The sequence below is a fragment of the Corylus avellana genome, chromosome ca3, assembly GCF_901000735.1.
Source record: "Corylus avellana chromosome ca3, CavTom2PMs-1.0".
NCBI lineage: Eukaryota > Viridiplantae > Streptophyta > Magnoliopsida > Fagales > Betulaceae > Corylus > Corylus avellana.
The window spans coordinates 15,655,524-15,674,754 of record NC_081543.1 but is presented as its reverse complement, the minus strand read 5'-3'; positions in this window follow the sequence as shown (position 1 = coordinate 15,674,754).

The window sequence follows — 19,231 nt, the reverse complement described above, 5'->3', positions numbered from 1 at the left end:
TAGTGAGGAAGCTGTGGAACTTTTTGAAACATTAAGTGAGCATTCACAACAATGCTGTTCAAGAGGAAGGAGAGGAGTTAAGAGCAAGGGCATGTATGAAGTGAATCTCAGTGGAGGATCAACTAATCAGTTGGCTGCAGTCTAAAAGAAATTGGATATGCTTGTCAAAGCCATGACTGTTTAGAAAACTTCATCTCTGCAACAAGACACACCATTCCAGGTATGTGCTATTTGTTCCTATCTAGATCACACCATTGAGAAGTGTCCTTTTGCAGAACAAGAAGAGGTAAACTTTGTGGGACAGAACAACTACCCCCACAAGAACAACCTTTACTCGAATACTTACAATCCAGAATGGCGTAACCATTCCAATTTTTCCTAGAGTAATAATCAAGGACAGCAGAAAGGGCCCCAATAAGCAAGTCAACCAGCTCAAGAACCAAAGATGAACCAACTGGAGAATATGATACATAACCTAGTGACTTCGCAACAACGATTTATGGCTGATCAAAAACATGTCAATACAAAAACTGAGCAAGCCATACAAAAGCTGGAAGTGCAAATGGGTCAGATGGCAAAGGAGTTGAGTGAGAGGAAGCAGGGGGAATTCCCAGCTCAAACAGTACCTAACCCAAGCCATCACCAGCAGCTGAAGGTAGTCACAGTTCAAAGAGGTCCCACTCCTACAAGAGCACTTGAGCCTAAATCTAAAGAGCTCAAGTGCAGCTCATCACACTAGGAGTCCTACAGTCACCAGTAGATGCGTTGAGCAAGCAAGACCCTCAAACGCATCTACCCACAACAGTGGTACTGATGCCACTAAAAGGACAGTAACATTTTCTCTCTTGTCTTTTTATCTTACTTCCTTTCCTTCACATATGTCTTGATTTTCTATGATGTTTTGACCTTTTAGTTTTCTTTTGTTTTTGTTTTTTTGTTTTTTTTTTTTTTGTTTTTTTTTTAAAAAATTGACATTCTGGTACTACAATCGATCGCAGAGTACCTGCGATCGAGTGCAGTAACCGAGAGGGGCTAAATACTTTTTGTTAGTGCGATCGAACGCACCACAGATGCGATCGAGCGCACTATGCCCAGACATGCGCGCCTCTAGCCGAATGCGATCGAGCGCATGAGATGTGTGATCGAGCGCACTCGGATAGCAAGGCCTGCGAACTATTTAGGTCACTTTTTCCCCATGGCCCACAACCTCTCTCCCGGCACCCTACAGTCCCGTTTCACATCTCTACCTCTGGCACTCATTCTTCTCCCATTCTTTCACCCAACTTTCACCAAAATCACTCCATCACCACCATCTAAGACCTTTTCCGGCTACCATACCACTATCTTTCACCAAAACAACGCTTCACGCATCCCATTCTCACTCCAACCCTCAAACTCCGAACACTCATCCAACCCCAATTTCTCTTTAATTTTTCTTGCAATTGTGGGTGGTTCTCCACCCACATTGCCTGTGTTAGGATTTTGTGTATTTGCAGGGAGTTTAAAGCATATTTGGCCGGAGTTGTCTTTGAAGTCATCGGAAGTGCACACCACCTGTTGGACGAAAGTTCCCAACTAACTTCCAAATGCCTAGAACACGTGCTTCATCTTCCAGAGGGTCAGGAGCTCATGCTATTTCTCCCCCACCAGCCTTTGAAGAGCGGGAGCTACTGTTTGAAACCACCTTCGCCATCAGAGAAGATTTCCAAAACAACGAAGCAACTCAATGGGCGGTTGCCGAGTTTAGGTGAAGGGGTCTTAAGAAGCTGTTCAAACCGGTCACCTCTACCGTCTACCGAAAGCTGTTTGTAGAATTCTACGCCAAGCTCTCTCATGACTGTGACAAGTCGGCTGCTATCTCCTCCAAAGTTCAAGGGCAAATAGTTCATGTGACGAGAGCCGACATAGTTGCCGCCTTGCAATGCAATGATGAGCATCCTCCCGAAACTGCAAATCTTGCCGAGCAACCGGCCCGATATTATGTGACGGAAATCATTGAAGACATGTGTCAAGGGCTCTATGCGGATGCACACCACAATGCTGGCAGCCGGTCCAAGTTGCCGCAAAGGCTATGGTTCGTGGATTCGGTACTTCACCGAAATGCTTTCCCCTTGGGACACAAAACTCAAAAGCGTGATCAATTCCTCCAAACTCTCTACGCCTTCCACAAGGATGCATGGTACTCCATCCCCGACATCATATGGACCCAAATCTACAAATTTTGGAATTGAGTGCATGTTGGGGGAGCAGAGTTCACTCACTCATGGGGGTTGCCCTTCCCTTACTTAATCACACATATCCTTCGGAAAAAGGGTATCAAGGGCACTACAGCTAACGAGCCAGTCACGACAACTCCAATATTTGGCATTCGCCAATGGAATAAGAGCTGCTTCCATATGCCCCAGGCACTCCCGGAAGCTGGGGAAGAGATGGATGAGGCCGAACCAATGGCAGAAGACGAACTAGCATCTGAGCCAGAAACTGACAATGATGACGAAGCTGCAATTGATATTCGAGCCATCCAGTATTGAGCCCTTTGTAAAAAAATGGAAGGACTTAAAAGAGAGCTCGCCGATCAACGAAGGGAGGCCCGGGAAGATAAGGTCCACATGAATCAACGCTTGACTGCCAAGGAAGAAGCCATGCGGTCCATCCTGAGCCGATTACCCTCTCCACCATCTAGAGCATCCACTTCTGGACCACATTGAGAGAGGACCACAGTCTGGCTGAAGACGTAAAACTTAGCGCTCATGGGAGGCACCCCAAAGCATATCCTTTTCTTTTTATTGTTGATTTATATTTTGTTTTCATTGTGTTTAGCATTTTTGGCGTTTTTAGTTTTATGTTTTCCATTCTGTTACTGCGATCGATCGCACAACACATGCGATCGAACGCAGGTCTCCAGTAGTGAGGCTACCGCACTCTGTTAGTGCGATCGAACGCACAACATGTGCTATCAAGCGCACTTGGCAGCATCTCCTAGTTATTTTTATTATTCTTTTTATGTTCAATTTTTATTTCATTTTAGTTTGTTTCCGTTTACTTGTTTTTGTGTTTTCTTATTTCGCAGGGACAAGTGTGCTTCACTTCAAGTTTGGGGGTGTGCTATGAGCTATGCTTTCCAAGACGATGTCGTCCATCTCCCGGGTAGACTCTTTCCTTGTTTTAGACACATTGGGGACAATGTGTCATTTAAGTTTGGGGGTATGGGCACACATGTTGTTTACACACACTTTGTCCTAATTTCATTTTGTTTGCTGTTTATTTATATATATGAAGAAAAAAAAAATTCATGTTTGTCTTAAAATTTTGGTTGATCTTAAGAATTATGATTTGATTTCATCAGCGAGCTTAAGATTTTGAACACATGATCTAATAATTGAGTTTTTCAGTTTGGTTACTTGCTTAGGACAGTTGAGAATTCACATGTTTGATCTGATCTTACACAAGCACATTAGCACATAATTTGTGGGGTATGACATGAAAGTTTAATGTGTGTGTTTCTATGTCTTTAGTGAAATTGGATGATTTATTAGATGGATACCTTGGCATATATATATGTGAAAAATAAATAAATAAATAAATAAATAAAATGAATGAAAAAGAAAAAATATGATCATTGATAAGCTTTTCACTGAGTAACTGGACCTCTTGTCTCAAAGCATTGAGTATTCACGTCAAAAGGTGAAAAATTTTGATTTGATTAATGTCATGGTTAGTTTGGTTTCGAAGCCTTTTTGACTCAAGTTAGTAGGTCCTTAGGGGTGTCTCTACACCTAATGCCCTAAAACCATCTGGTTTTGGAGTCATTGACTTAACACTTGTTACATGGGTCAAATAGAAAGCTTAAGGGAATCAAGCATTGCACAACCTGACAAAGAAAGAAGAAGAAAAAGAAAAAAATGTCATTGTTGTCCATTCTAATAGGGATTTCAGTGAACATTGAGATATTGAGACATTGCACATTAAAAACAATTGGAAGCTTCATATTTATGTGCTAGTTCACTTTACCCTATTTTCAAACTTGTGACGTCTTAGCATGTCTTTTGTAAGTAATTAAATTTTAAACTTCCAATTCATTGTGAAGATGGAGTTTATCTTTTTAAGCTTACTAATGAATGAGAATCATGGTTTTGAGTGGTACCTTAAGTTTGGGATAACATGAACTCTTGCATGATGTTTGTGGGTAACATTTCTGGAAAACCCTCACGAGACTTCACTCATCCACTAGGAAATTCCTAGTGGTTTAAAAGGCTTGTTGCATACGCTAAATGCAATCGTACATCCCACGGAAGATGGATTTATCGTTTGTTTTTTGTTTTTTCATTCCTATTTTAGTTTTGCATTGCTAAGGGACTTGCAATATGTAAGTTTGGGGGTGTGATAAGTGCTAAAATATTCATATTTTCAACCCTTATCTTACGTGTTTTAATCCTTTGGTTTTGGTTAATTAGGCCATTTCACTTCCTTTTTGTGTTTTTCATGATTTTACAGGCTTTTGGAAGAAAATAAAGTAAAACTAGGAGATTTGGGTTCAAAAAGGAGAAGATGAAAATTTGGAACTCCCTGGTACTGCGATCAATCGCAAAGTACCTGCGATTGAGCGCAACATCAGAGAAGACACTGCACGAGCCAGGCCAGGAGCGATCGAGCGCAGGCCAAAAGAGGCATCGATCGCAGACGTGCGATCGAGCACACACGGGCTGCGATCGAGCGAACCCATGTGCAGGAGGCATCCCAAATGGCGGCTACAATGTCCCTATTTCCATATTAGGATTTTTCCAACTCCAAATTGTAATAGGATTGAAACCCTACGAAATCCCTAGGGTTTACTACTTTTCCAAGGACTTCTAAAGCCTATAAATAGGCTCTTAAGCCTTTAGAATAGGTAGGCTTGGAGGAAGAGAAGGATAGGAGCTCTCAAGTTCAAGTCTCGGGTTTATTCTTTTCCTTGCTTTTATTTTATGAAGATCTTTAACATAAATTCTATGTGTAGCTAATTTACTTAGTAGGGCTCGATTGAAGCCCTAGTTATGTTTAGTTAATATTTCAATATTAGCGCCTTTGCGATGGTTATGTTATGTTATTTAACTTGGTTAATTCCTGCTTTCATGAATTCCTCATATGTGTGTGCCTGATCAACATATGCATGTGGTATGGACTAGTTAATTAAATCAATTTTGATGATCGAGTCTTGGGTTTAATGTAAGTAACAAAAGAAATCCACACCGGGTTCTTAGGTTATTCAACATAGGAAACCGGGAGTAGACACCCATGACCTAGGCCTCATGTGTTTGTTGATTTCCACAGATTCCTGCTTTCTTAAAGAACAACTTAGTAGACACCCATGCTAGATCCTTTAAGAAAGAAAAGAATTAGAGTAGACACCCATGCCTAATTCAGTACTTAGGGAAATCAATAGCCTAAGGAGTAGACACCCATACCTTTAGGTTGGCAAGCATTAAATGTGCATAACATAATCAAAGTGTTGGCATATTGTTATATTAGCTCGATATAATTAGTGGTGGATATCAAAGCCCTACCTTTTTATTATCATTATTTTTACAATCAATCTCTGTTTTTACGTAAGGAATTTATTTTTAAACATAAATTCAGCAATCCTCGTGGGAATGATCCTGTACTTGCACCCTATACTACCATGTTGACCTTGTGCACTTGCAGGTAAAACGTACAATTATTTACCTATTAATTTAGGTATATTTTTGCACAACATTCTTGCTCCCCTACAAATCCGACTAAGGGAGAACCAAATGGTTTGATCCTACTACGATCAATCTCCATCTGTTTGAAAACTGGCTAGTAGAGAATGTCAGCCGAACTCCCATTGTCCACTAAGATACGATGGAGCACATGGTTGGCCACTATCACCGTTACCACCAATGCATCGTCATGGGGCATCATTACTCCCTTCGCATCTTCTTCAGAGAACGATAAGACTATAGGCTCTCACTTTAAGGCCTTGGCAGACCTTTTCAAGAAAGAGAACCTCTTCGGTTTGCACCCTTCTGGCATGGGATTTTCTGTTTGAGGTAAACTCTCTTCCACTAGCTATACCTCCTAAAATGGTTAGGATTTCTCCTACGACATCATGATTTCGAGGTGGGGGATGCGCCTCCTGATGGTTCCTCGGGTCATCCTGCCGATTATGCACTGGTTCAACATATTGATCATCTCTCGGGCCATTGTCATGTCTTTACCTTTGCTTTCGACCTCCGACAGCTTCTAGGTTTCCTTCAAGCAATAGGGGCTGCTGACGATCCCTTCCTCTGGCCCTCTCACCTGTAAGGAACCTCACCAGTTTACCATTTCTAATGAAGGATTCTATTTCATGACAAAGAGATACACACTCCTCGATCAAGTGGCAGACTTCATTATGATAGTGGCAAAACTTGGTGTGGTCTCATTTTGACGCGAGACCCTTCAGTCTTGTTGGCCATCTGAAGTTAGGGTCTCTCTGGATCTCCATCAACACCTCGGTCATACTGGTGTTCAATGGAGTGAACTTGCTAAATTCTCTTAGAGACTCGTTCTTTGGTTTGAGGGCTCTCTTATCCTGCTGCTTTTGGTTTCTTGCCTGCTTTTTCCCGGAGCTCATTGGTGTTGCCTTCTCACTACACTTCTCTTACCGAGTTGCCTTCTCTTGGAACTTCATCAGGGCAGCAACAGTTTCCTCTTGATTGATGTACTCTTTCACCTTGTTTAGAAAATGACAAATAGTCACCATTGTAGATTTCTACGCTAACTCGGCCATCAATGGCCCTTCGGTTCTCACCCCATGCATAAGAGCGTCGAGTACCGTTTACTCACTCGGACTCTTTACTGTCTTTTAGGGACCCATCCTTCCCTTGAACCAAAGAAAGCAAGTAAGCTGAGCTCTTCCTTTTCTGAGTAGCCAAAAATTGGCTTAGAAAGAGACATCCCAAGGAATTGAAGTTATCCACCGACTTAGTAGGGAGTCTTGAGAACCACTCCTTGGCTACTCCTGCTAAAGTTAACGGAAATGCCCTACATGAGATCTCATCTAGAGTACTGTGGAGGATAAAGTGTACTCTAAGGCTTTCCATATGCTCCGTAGGGTCCCCATTGCCGTCAAATTTGTCTACATGAGGCGTTTTGAATTTGTCGGGCAAGGGGAAGTTCATCACCCAATCCGTGAAGGGTAGGTTGGTGTTCTCCATGAGTTCTTCCGCCATCAACCCATTCTCCCCATTGGCCATTTTGTCAACCATTTCAGCATACTTCCTCTTCAGGTCTCCTAGCTCAGCACTTGCATCAATTTCATTATGGAGAGTATGGCATCTCTTGCGATGAGATCGGTCGCGATGAGCCCTTCTGTGGCGTCTTTCACGATGAGACCTCCCATGGCGAGGTCTCTCAGGATGAGAACTCTCAACATGGGACCTCTCCTGGTGATCGTCGTTCTGAGCACGGGATTTCTCGTGATGACCCTCGTTCTAGGCCGTAGTATGACGGCTGCCATGAACTGAGCTCGCACTACCTTCAACCTGCTTGCCTTGGCAGATGAGTTCTCGCCTTTCCCTTTAACGCCTTTCTTTATGCTCATTCTCCGGCCTTTCTTCTCTCTTACGCTCTCTTCGGCGATTGTGGCCTTCAGCAGCCGTGAGCTTGGTAGTGAGATCATTGTTCTGCTTCTTCAACGCATCCATGGAGGCAGTCATCTGCCTCATGAAATCAGTGAGCTCAAGAGGTGTTGCAGCTCGGCTCGGCTATCTGGCGAAGGATGCGATGCACGTGTAGTTACCCTTTCGGATTGTTCTCAGGAATTGATGAAAATCTCAACGCTCCCACAGACGGCACCAAACTGTTGATGCACAGTTTTTTGAGGATGAAATGTGGCGCACTCTCCAGATGGTATTGCGATGTCCGAGGATGCGTCGGGCCTTCACACAAGAACAAACAATAGGATGAAAGTTCCCGGTGGTCTCTTGGCGGGGATACTCCGATGCCTAAGTCAATGATTTAAGAGAGAGAAAAGATGTAAGCAGTAATAAAACTCAAATAGTAAGAGTTGCGATTACCTTAGCACTGATAAGTGACTTGTATTTATAGGCATAAAAGGAGTTTGTCCTCCCACACATCTCGGAGCCTTATCCCTTGATATCTGCTGCGCAGGTATTTAAGAAAGGGATGGTTTGTTAGCTACTCTGTGATCTTAGTAACCTAAGATCATGGGATAGGTGTTACAGCTTTCGTGTGACGCTAGGTTAGGGTGTCTGAGTGGGACTTGGTCACATATGTCAGCTTAGATGCTAACAACTGATATACATCTTAATTGATATAGATAATCCAAGTGTTGGACAATATGAATATATATCTCCATGATAGAATGACCAATTTGTCCCTCGGCCTTTTACTATTTTGGCCCATGAGTTGTGTCTCGGATTAGGAGCCCGAGACCTCCACGGGCTAAGCCGACTGAGGGCTTAGCAGGCCCGCATATCTGCGAAGTCTTGGGCTTAGGACCCGTTGGGCCTGATGAAATTGATCCATGACCCAACAGATTTAATATCTAAATTATTGGAAAAAATTTTATTTAATTTTCTAAACAAAAAAAGTAAAACTATAAATTAAGTAAATATGATATACGAAATAAAAATACGAGAAAGAGTTAATTGACATAGCACATATATGTTTCATCTTGCATGACTACTTTAAAATTTGTTTCAAAATACACTACTTTACAATTTAGTTAGTGAAAGGAGAGGATGAAGCTATGAATTATTGGATTGTGGAAATTGATCCATCTTCGTTTGGTAGCTCTTGAACAGTAGTAATGTTGAATCTTTGGTGTGGTCCTTCACGTCCTTCAATCAATGTAGCTCTTAGCCGAATAATGAATTCTTGCTCTGAAGAAAGCCTTGCAAGGCTTTATATATTAGTAATGCCCTGAGAATAAAAGTAAGATAGGTTTGATGAATCATCAAAATAAGGAGGAAGTCATGTTACAAAGGTTCCACGAGAAGTGGAAGGTATTTGTTGGTACTATAAAAAAAGTGGAAACATTGATAACCTATATTCAAAATATTGAGTAACATTGATAACCTATATCCTACTACGAGAATTTTAATTTTAATTTTTGGTGGGTTTTGTTTGATTTTTTGTTCTATGTGGTTGTAGGAATTGTATTGTACTATTTGTTTTTTTATGTGTGACTGTTTGGTAAGATTGGATTGATAAGTAAATAGCCTATTATATTTGTCTCTTTATCTTAAGAAAATATTATTATTTGTCTCTTTCTCTTAAAAATGAAGAGAATGTTAACTTGCTCTATGAATAAATTAACATGCAATTATAATTTTAAGATTGTTTAAAAAATGGGGTAACTTCACTGAAGACCCCTAAACTTCCACTCGATTTGACAAACTCCCCTTAAACTTCAAAATCTCTCAATTGAGTCTCATGAACTTTCAATTGCTCTCAATTTGGACCACTACGTCAGATTTTAAACGTTGCATGATGTTTATACCCTTGACTTTTGTATAAAATTTCAACTTCCAAAACGTTTTTTTTATTTAAAAAAAAAATGAAAATCAGGAATATTTTGTTCTTTTCTGTATTTTTAACGGCTAAAATTGACGGAGAGGTCCACATTGAGAGCAATTGAAAGTTCGGTGGACTAAATTGAGAGATTTTGAAGTTTAAGGGGGGTTTGTCAAATCAGGTGAAAGTTCAAGGATCTTCAGTGAAGTTACCCCTTAAAAAATTAAATCACACAGACCCAAAATACACTATATAGAAACATAAGACAGCACAAAATGAATATATTTAAGAGATAAAGCTTCAACAAAAGTAGACTCCTAAGACAACACGAAAGGAAGGAATTTATTTAAGTTATAAAGCTTCAACAAAGTAGACTTACTGAAGGTAGAGGAGAAGTTTCTTTTCGTTAAACTACTCTGACATAGATTCTCGTGGTTTGCTTTCTGTGTAAATTAATTTGCTGTTAGAATTTCAAAGATTGGTAAAAAAAATTAAATCATACCGAATCAAAATACACTATATAAAAACATAAGACAGCACAAAAAGGAATTTATTTAAGAGATAAGGATTCGTGTAGAAGATAAATTGTTTTTCGTTGTTTGTTTAATAGAAGTTCACTTTTGTGAAATAACTTCTTCACATGCATGCTAGCTTGGAAAACAATTTGAAATGCTCCCACTCACATGCTAGCTTGGAACTTGGAATACTTTAATATCCTTTGCCTTGATGGTGTGTGTTGGGAATAAATTCATACTACAAGCCCATCAAATTCTGGGCCCAATGGCCAAGCATAGGCCCACAAAGATATTAATTAATAAGCAATGGCTATTAATTAAGTAGACATATATATTCCAATTAGGATAATATTATAATAAAGACGTCATACTTATCTACATGATATCTGTTGAATGTTTATCTCTACATGATAGCTGTTGAGTTCTATTTCAACTCTGGACTCTCAAACCAATTCAAATAAGAAGATCCAGTTCAAGTCTAATTCAACTTCCTAAGCCTATAAATAGGCCCACAAGGTACTAAAACAATCGAAAATATTTCTCTTAGAAACTTTCTGACTTTGGTATCGGAGTGTCTCCAGTTCCCCGGGGACCCCTTTGACAATATTACTTTTTTGTACGTATTGAAGACTTCGAAGAAAGCACATCCACCGTGTTGAAAACTGTTCTAACAGTTTGGCGCCGTCTGTGGAAAAGATTATCTCGTTTTTCTTAAAAAAAAATTCATCACGGTGCGAGCACGCATTCCGGCAACAACCAACCGGAAGAATTCGCTGATTTACTTTGTCCATAGCAGATTTGCACAGTGCGATGTTATATATATATATATATATATATATATATATATATATATATATATATATATATATATATAAATTGGCCAACCATTCGACTCACTGACTCATGCGCAGCATCACATCCGTGACCCGCAGGTAACCCAACCTCCAGACCCGTAGCACTAGCGTTCGCCACAGATCCAACCTCCACCGGAGAGCCAAGCACCCAAGCTGGAGCTGCCGTCATTGACCCCCAAGCCGAGTCGCCAGAGACCCAATGCTAACGCAACTCACACTGCCGGAGACCCAACGCCGGCGTGACCCGCTGTTGTCGGAATCCCGCAACATCTCCGATCTCCGAAGCCCACAAAGTTGCCTATCCCTGGACAGACGAAGCCCAACAGCCACGGCCGCCTGGGACCTCTCTGCGTTCACGAAGACCCGCCACTGCCTGAGCCCCAGAGCTCCAGACTGCAGCAACTCCAAATGACGGCTGCCCTCACGACCAGACCACCACTGCAGGAGACCCAAAGATCACGTCGCCGGACCAAACGCCCCCACCGGAGGCCCAAACGCAAGACAGGGCTGCTGGAGCCCAGACCAGCAGCTCCGCCAACGTCATCGATCTGCCGCTCTTCAAGCCTAGACCCGTGACTGACGAACCTCCAAAGTCCGCCGGTCTCCACGCCTGTAACGCCGCCGGTTCCACTTTGTTGCCATCGATACCACCACTGCCGAAGCGCCGGACCTGCATGTACTTAGCTACAGCTCGTAGAAGAAAAAGAAAAGGAAGAAAAGAAGAAGGTGCTGGCCGCAGGAGAGAGAAAAAGAAAAAGAAAAGGAAGAAGAAAAAAGAAAAACGTGAAGGGCTGTACGTTGGAGGAATTTGGAGAAGAAAATTGGCGTTTGGCAACAGGTTTTTCTTATTCAGTTTATATTCCTGTTCTGGATTAGGAATAGGTTATCTTGATTTAAGTTTATATTCCTATTCTGGTGTAGGAATAGATTATCCTAATTTAAGCTTATATTCCTATTCTAGTTTAGGAATAGGCTATTCTGGTTTAAATTCCAAATTTGGTTTTGATTGGTTGTTAGAATAAGGTAATTCTTATTCCAAATTATTACATTTTGGGGATACCCTAACCTGGATAAAAAGCAAAAAGGAAGAAAAAATTCCGCCATGGTGGCCACAACACGATCAAGAAGTATGGCAATCCAGCAGGGAAAGTCAAAAACAGAAATAGCCAACCATGTTGGTCCATTGGTCCAGCCTAATCCAAAACTGGTCAACCATGCCGGCCAGATTGACTCGATAGATCCAGTTATTAGCATTAACCCTGTTGATCCCATAGTTTAGCAGGGACTGCTTCAACACAACATACCTCCCTGTCAACCAGAAATGGGAGATCTTGAACGCTTTGCGGCGATGGCAGCGTAAATCGAAGCCCTGACATGGCAAAATGTAGAACTTCGTCTACGGGTATCAGTGCAGTCTCATCGCGAGGAAACCCATGGTGGACGGGATGAAGAAGAGCACAACAGCCGTGTTAGCACTCATAATCAACCAAAAGGAGGACACCAAGAAGACAACTTCAAGCAGTATGGAAGCCGAAAGGAAGAAAATCAGGTGAATGATAGCAAAATCGATGGTACCTAAGATAGAGATGACGAACTTAACCGAAGGATGGCAGAGTTTGACAAAAGGTTCACCAACCTGGAGATGGAGTGAAAGAATAAAGGAAAGGACACCTTCGTGGAGAAGATGTTGCAGGGAACCGGTTCACCTTTTTCCCCACGTGTAGAGGAATACCAGTTGCTTGAAAAATTCAAGGCTCCTCCTATGATGAGTTACAAGGGGGTTGGAGATCCAGTTGAACAGTTGGAAGATTTTTGGTCACATGTACAGCTCCTTGGCATCCCAGACGAGGTCACTTGCAGGGCCTTCCCCCTCACTTTATCAAGAAGTGCCCGAAACTGGTTCAAGAAGCTGATCCCGGCTCAGTCGACAAATTTGAAGATTTAGGTCGGGTATTCTTAACTCAGTTTATGACTTCACGGATCTGGAAGAAACCGCCGTCCTATTTGCTTACTTTGAAGCAGAGTAGTGATGAAACCCTGATGCAATTCATAACTCGGTTCAACCTAGAGAAGACAGAAATTGAAGAACCCATAGATGACCTGATATACTCAGCAATTTATCATAGGCTCTTGACCAAAGAGCCGATCATGATGAGGAAGATGGCGCGAAAACCACCGAGCAATCTACAAGAATTGAAGAGCAAGGTACAAGAGTTCATCAATGAGGCTGATGTTCTGGAGGCGATAGATAGCACGAGAGATCTGGGACAAAAAGAAGATAAGAAGAAGGAGACCCAGAATGCAGTGGAGGAACATAAGCCTTCAAGGAAGAAGTTCCAGGACTATGATTTCACGCTTCTCAATGCTAAGATGTCAGAGGTGTTGATGGAGATCAAAAAGGATCCAGAGTTTGTCTGGCCACAAAAGATACCCAGCAATCCTTCGGAGAAGAACAAGGATCAGTATTGTGAATTTCATGAAGGTAGAGGTCACTACATCGAAGGATGTATAGCCCTGAGGCTATTGATAGAAAAATTTATCAAGAATGGTAAGTTGATTCAATTCTTGGGGGGTCGAAGGGATCAACCAAGGAATAACCAGGACCGCCATGCTCGGGAATACCGTCCATGGGACCCACCTGCGCCAAGATGGAGGAGGCCGGGAATACCATCCCTAGGAAGATGAACCCCGGGAGCATGATAACAGAGGAAGAGAAAGGAGCCGGAGCCAAGAGCGCAGAGATTTGAGACACCAGGATGTGATAGGTGAGATCTAGACGATAGCTGGAGGATTCGCCGGAGGAGGAAAGACTAACTCCACAAAGAAGACCACTTCCAGGATCGGGTGTAGCAGTGACAGGAAATAGCAAGGAATGCAGAGCATTTGAAGAAGTACTATCAGTAGTACGCCCAGAGTTTGGTTTATTTATGCTTTTATGCTTTTATTATTTGATTGTCTTTCAATAATAAATTTGATTTGAATAAAGAGTAATGCTAATTTAAGCATCGGAGTGTCTTCGGTCCTCCGAGGACCCCCTTTGACAATTACTCTTTGGTAGACAAGACAAGGAGAAAACCTTGGACAAAAACAACGAGCCACCCCGAGGTGAAAGGGAAGCAAAGGTTCATTCCCAGAGACAAGGAGAAAACCTTGGACAAAAATAATGAGCTACCCCAAGGCGAACGGGGAACAAAGGTTAGTCTGTTGAAAGACTTATAAATTATTGTTTCAAGGTTATTCTACAGGTTCAAGCTTAGTTTGTCAAGCGGGATTCAAAGAAAAGAACCGGGTATATCACCCTCGAATATTTGATATAAGAACTGGGTATATCACCCCCGGATATTTGATAGAAGAACCGGGTATATCACCTCCAGATATTTCAAAGATGAATCGGGTATGTCACTCCCGAATATGTCAAAGAAAGAACCGAGTATATCACTCCTAGATATGTCAAAGAAAGAACCAGGTATGTCACCACCGGTGACAAGGAGAAAACCTTGGGCAAAAACAAGAATAGGGAGACAACCCTCTAAAACAAGGACAAGAGAAAACCTTGGGCAAAAACAAGAATAGAGAGACAACTCCCTAAAACAAGGACAAGGAGAAAACCTTGGGCAAAAACAAGAATAGGGAGACAGCCCTCTAAAACAAGGACAATGAGACAACCTTGGGCAAAAACAATTAACGGGAGACAATCCGGTCAAAAAACAAGAAGACTCATTCCCGACAACAAGGAGACAAGGAGAAAACCTTGAACAAAATTAAGAAATCACCCCAAGGTGAACGGGGAACAAATGTTAGTCTGTCTAAAGACTTATAAATTACTACTTAAAGGTTATTGTGCAGGTTTGGATTATCTTTATGACTTGGAGAGGGACCTGGGCATGATCCCCAGGTATCTCGAAACTAGGACGGGTTTAACCCCCGGGCAAAGGATAGAGCTGAGGGGTGCTCCCGGGAACTCAGACGATGCCAAAAACAGAACTGAAGAGCTCCAACTGACGAGCTCAAAGCACACTCACTAGAGAGACACGAGTCTCAGAAAAGGTCAAACAACAAGCTGCCAGAGGACTTTGACTAAATTCCCATTACCCAAGTACCTTGGATAAGGGAATTGGGGGGTAACTATTGGGAATAAATTCATACTACAAGCCCATCAAATTCTGGGCCCAATGGCCAAGCATAGGCCCACGAAGATATTAATTAATAAGCAAGGGCTATTAATTAAATAGACAGATATATTCCAATTAGGATAATATTGGCATAAAGACGTCCTACTTATCTACATGATATCTGTTGGATGTTTATCTCTACATGATAGCTGTTGAGTTCTATCTCAACTCTGGACTCTGAAACCAATTCAAATAAGATCCAGTTCAAGTCTACTTCAGCTCCCCAATCCTATAAATACACCCCTACATAAAGTACTAAAACATCTGGAAATATCCTCACACATTATTTAGCGTATTGAATTATTGTGCTATTTCTCTTAGAAACTTTCTGACTTTGGCATCGGAGTGTCCCCGGTTCCCCGGGGACCCCCTTGATAATATTACTTTTTTGTAGTGATTTGGAGTGCACGACGACGTATTGAAGACCTCGAAGAAAGCGCATCTACTGTGTTGAAAACTGTTCTAACAGTGTGCAAACATTTGTAAGAAGTCTTCTTTCTTGCTCCTTTGTACTAAATGAAGCGTGAGTGTGTTGTGAGTGAGACAAAAAGAAAGGAAGGGAATAATAAAGAAAAAAGTGAGTGATTGGAGGGAAAAGAAGGAAAATAAATAAATAAATAGAGCTGAACAATATGTTGGAGTCATACGCAAACAACCTACAAGTAAGATTGGTAGACATAGAGAAGACTACTAAAAGTCTTCAAGAACAAACTAAGAGCCTTCAGATTGACCTCCAAAACTATCGTGCACTTCTAATTCTAATCCTGAATAAGGTATTTCAATAAAGCATTAATTTTATTTAATAAAATTTAGACATCTAATCTAATATCTAATCTAACATATATATATAGTATGAGAGTTTTAGACCGGAAAGTCTAAGAGTTTGACACATGGCATTCTATTTATCTGACAAATCATTGTATTAAATGAAACTATGGGTTTGAATTTTTTTAAGTTTTAAGTAGAATAGGCTAATATCATGACATGTGTCATTCCATTTAAAATCAAAATACATGTGTTTTTTTCAAACTACCCTCTTTCTCAATCTCAACTGCCATATCTAATCTAATCTAATATATATATCTAATCTAATCTAATCTAATCTAATCTAATCATCATCATCATATATATAAAAACCGAGTTTTGATGTAGAGAGGCTAATATTGTGACATGTGGCGTCTTTTTATGAAGACAACTGTTCATGTAAAAGTGTAAAACAAACGTTTAGTTTTTTTTTTTTTTTTTTTTTTTGGTTTAAACCAAAACAAGGCTTTGGTGAAACGTTGTACCTTCAGTTATTTTGAAAAAATAACTTATCCAATAAACAGTAAATCAAACCTCTTTCAATACAATGTATCTAAATCAAACGTCTTTTCCATACCTCTCTCCTCACTTTGCTTCTCTCCTAAATGTCTATGGCATGCGGTTATTCCAATATAGAGCATCTCAAGGGGACAACTATGGAGAAGAAGATGGCTTCGGGATGTTCTACATGGACATCCCTTTCTCTGCATTCTCACCGTTGGCTGGCCACCACAAGCCACCAGCAAATGTACTCAACTTGATCGCCATGGTCGTTTGAACAACTTTCTCTATTGGTTTGGATCCTCCACAAACCAAAAGTTTCAGCATACTTAGCAGACTACACTGTTTCATTGAAGTGTTTTGCGTAGGATTCAAGGTAGTTGATAAACTGATATTTGTGGGATATTCCAAAAACTCCTCCGGGAATGGAAAGTTGGGTAGTTGGCAAAATTGTTTGGGGAGATGAAGCTAGCTTGAGGGGATCGTGCATTTGGTTTTGCCACAGAGAGGCAAAGCAAAAGCAATCAGAAATTAAGAGAGAAAGAAAAAGAAGCATCACGGTTTGGCTATCATCTAATCGAGTTGTGAAGGTTCCCATTTTTTTCACTTAAATAAATTTGGATTTTTATTATTTTAAAATTCTTTGTGATGTATATTTCGGTAGTTGTTGGTGTCAATTTGATTAGGAAATTACTCTTTTCAAATTCGTCAGTTTTGGACTTGGTTTAAAACACCATGTTTCACACTTTTACTCAAACACCACTTCCCCTCTTTTTCACGAATAGAAATTTGGATATTTTTTTTTAAAAAAAAAATTTTAATTTTTTTATTCTATTCTTCATTTGTGATGTATATTTCGGTAGTTGTTGGTGCTAATTTGATTAAGAAAATTACTCTTTTCAAAGTCGTTTTGGACTTGGTTTAAAACACTATGTTTCACACTTTCACTCAAACACCACTTCCCCTCTTTTTCACGTATAGAAATTTGGATTTTTTTTTTTTTTTTCTATTCAAAGCGGGAAAGGGGGATCTGGATTTGGTTTAAAACACCATGTTTCACACTTTTACTCAAACGCCAAATTCCCTCTCATTAAACGTAAGTTTTAAACTAAATGTCAGATTTTCATTTCGAATGTAAGTTTTGTGTTGAACTCTCTTCGACGAATTTTCAGTTTCTTTCCCTGATCAATAGAGATTCATGAGGATGTATTTTGTTTGTTAAATGTAGGTTACTTTACATTCGCAGGCCGTGTTAAAAGAGAATGATAAATAAACCATTTGTTTCTTTATTTTTTGTTGTTATGTGTTATTTTTTCTCTTTATTTTTTGTACTAACTTTTATATTATTTTTTAACTTCTGTTGTAAAAGTAGTTTCATTTATTATTATATATTGAGATTTGAGAAGATGTCTTAACAAAAAAAAAAAAAAAAAAAAAAAATCTGTATTTGACAAGACTTTTTTGTATACATGTGAATTTAATTGAAACCAAGAAAGTACATAGAAAAGAAATTAATTTATTTTCTGTTATATTACTATTTTTCATTTTTCTGCAACAAATACAAAAAGACAGATAATTTTGATTAAGTTTTGAAAATTGTATTTGCAGATCGTGTTGCAAGAGAATGGTAAATAATGTAGTAGAAAACAATAAATAATCCATTTGTTTATTTTTATTATATGTGGCTCTACGCTCTGAATTCCATTTTTTGTCCTTATTGGTTGATTGAATTTTTATATTATTTTTCACTTTTTGTCTAAAATTAGTTTCTTTTATAATTAAATTGATCACTTATTTCACTAATTGGTTTATGTTTAAGATGACCTAGATAAGTATTAGAATATCATCTTTAAGAATCATGTGTTATTTAGCCTACTGAATTTAATTTCGATTTATCCATTACAACTGCTCTAACAACCGATCGAGAATATATAGAAAATTCTAATCCATATTGCAACGCATTCCATGCATGTGAATGCAACTTTTTTTATTTTTATTTTTTTAACTTGTTTTTGTTTATAATTTTTAGATTTTGTTCATCCATTTTAATGAAGATTTTGTTTATTTTATATTTATTAAAAAAAATTGTTTATTTTTCTTTGTATTTATTTCGAATGTTCAAAATTATATGAGTTTTATTTGTATTGAAATATAATAGGTCTATATTTTAATTCATTTGAATGTTTTAAGGGATTTTTTTCTTTTTTTTTGTGTGTGACTTACTCGGATTTTCATGCATTTTTAGAATTTTTTTTTTCTTCTCTTCTTAAGAGCAAAAGAAGGAAAAAAAAAAAAAATTTGATTTTTGTACATAAAAGGAGCATAAACTCTTTCAAAATACTAAATGTATAATGAAGCATTGAACATGATGTGAGATGATTTATTTGATTGCCTTAAATGTTGAGTGAAATTATTTGTTTTTGTTTATTTTGCTCTGATTTTTTTTTTTTTTTTTTTTTTTTTCTAAATGTTCAGAATTTATGAATTTTATTTGTATTAAGATATAATAGGTATCACACCATGTGTTCTCGATCTCTTTCCCTGATCGATAGATATCAAGGATCGATTTTAATTGTTGTTAATTTGCAATTAGTTTATTTGATGAAAGATGTGTTTTTCTTTAAAAGAAAAATGTTTGGGTTATGAAATTTGCATTTGAAGGGGTGTGTTCAAAGAGAATGATAAATGATGTAGCAAAGAAGTAAATAGTCTATTTATTTTAATTTTATTTTTTGTGGTTATGTTCTTTTTGATTCCATTTTTTTGTCTCTATTTTTTGTTTTAATTTTTATAATATTTTTTACTGTAAAAGTAGTTTTTTTAACGTTATATATACGAACGATTGTCGAAAGAAAAAATATCT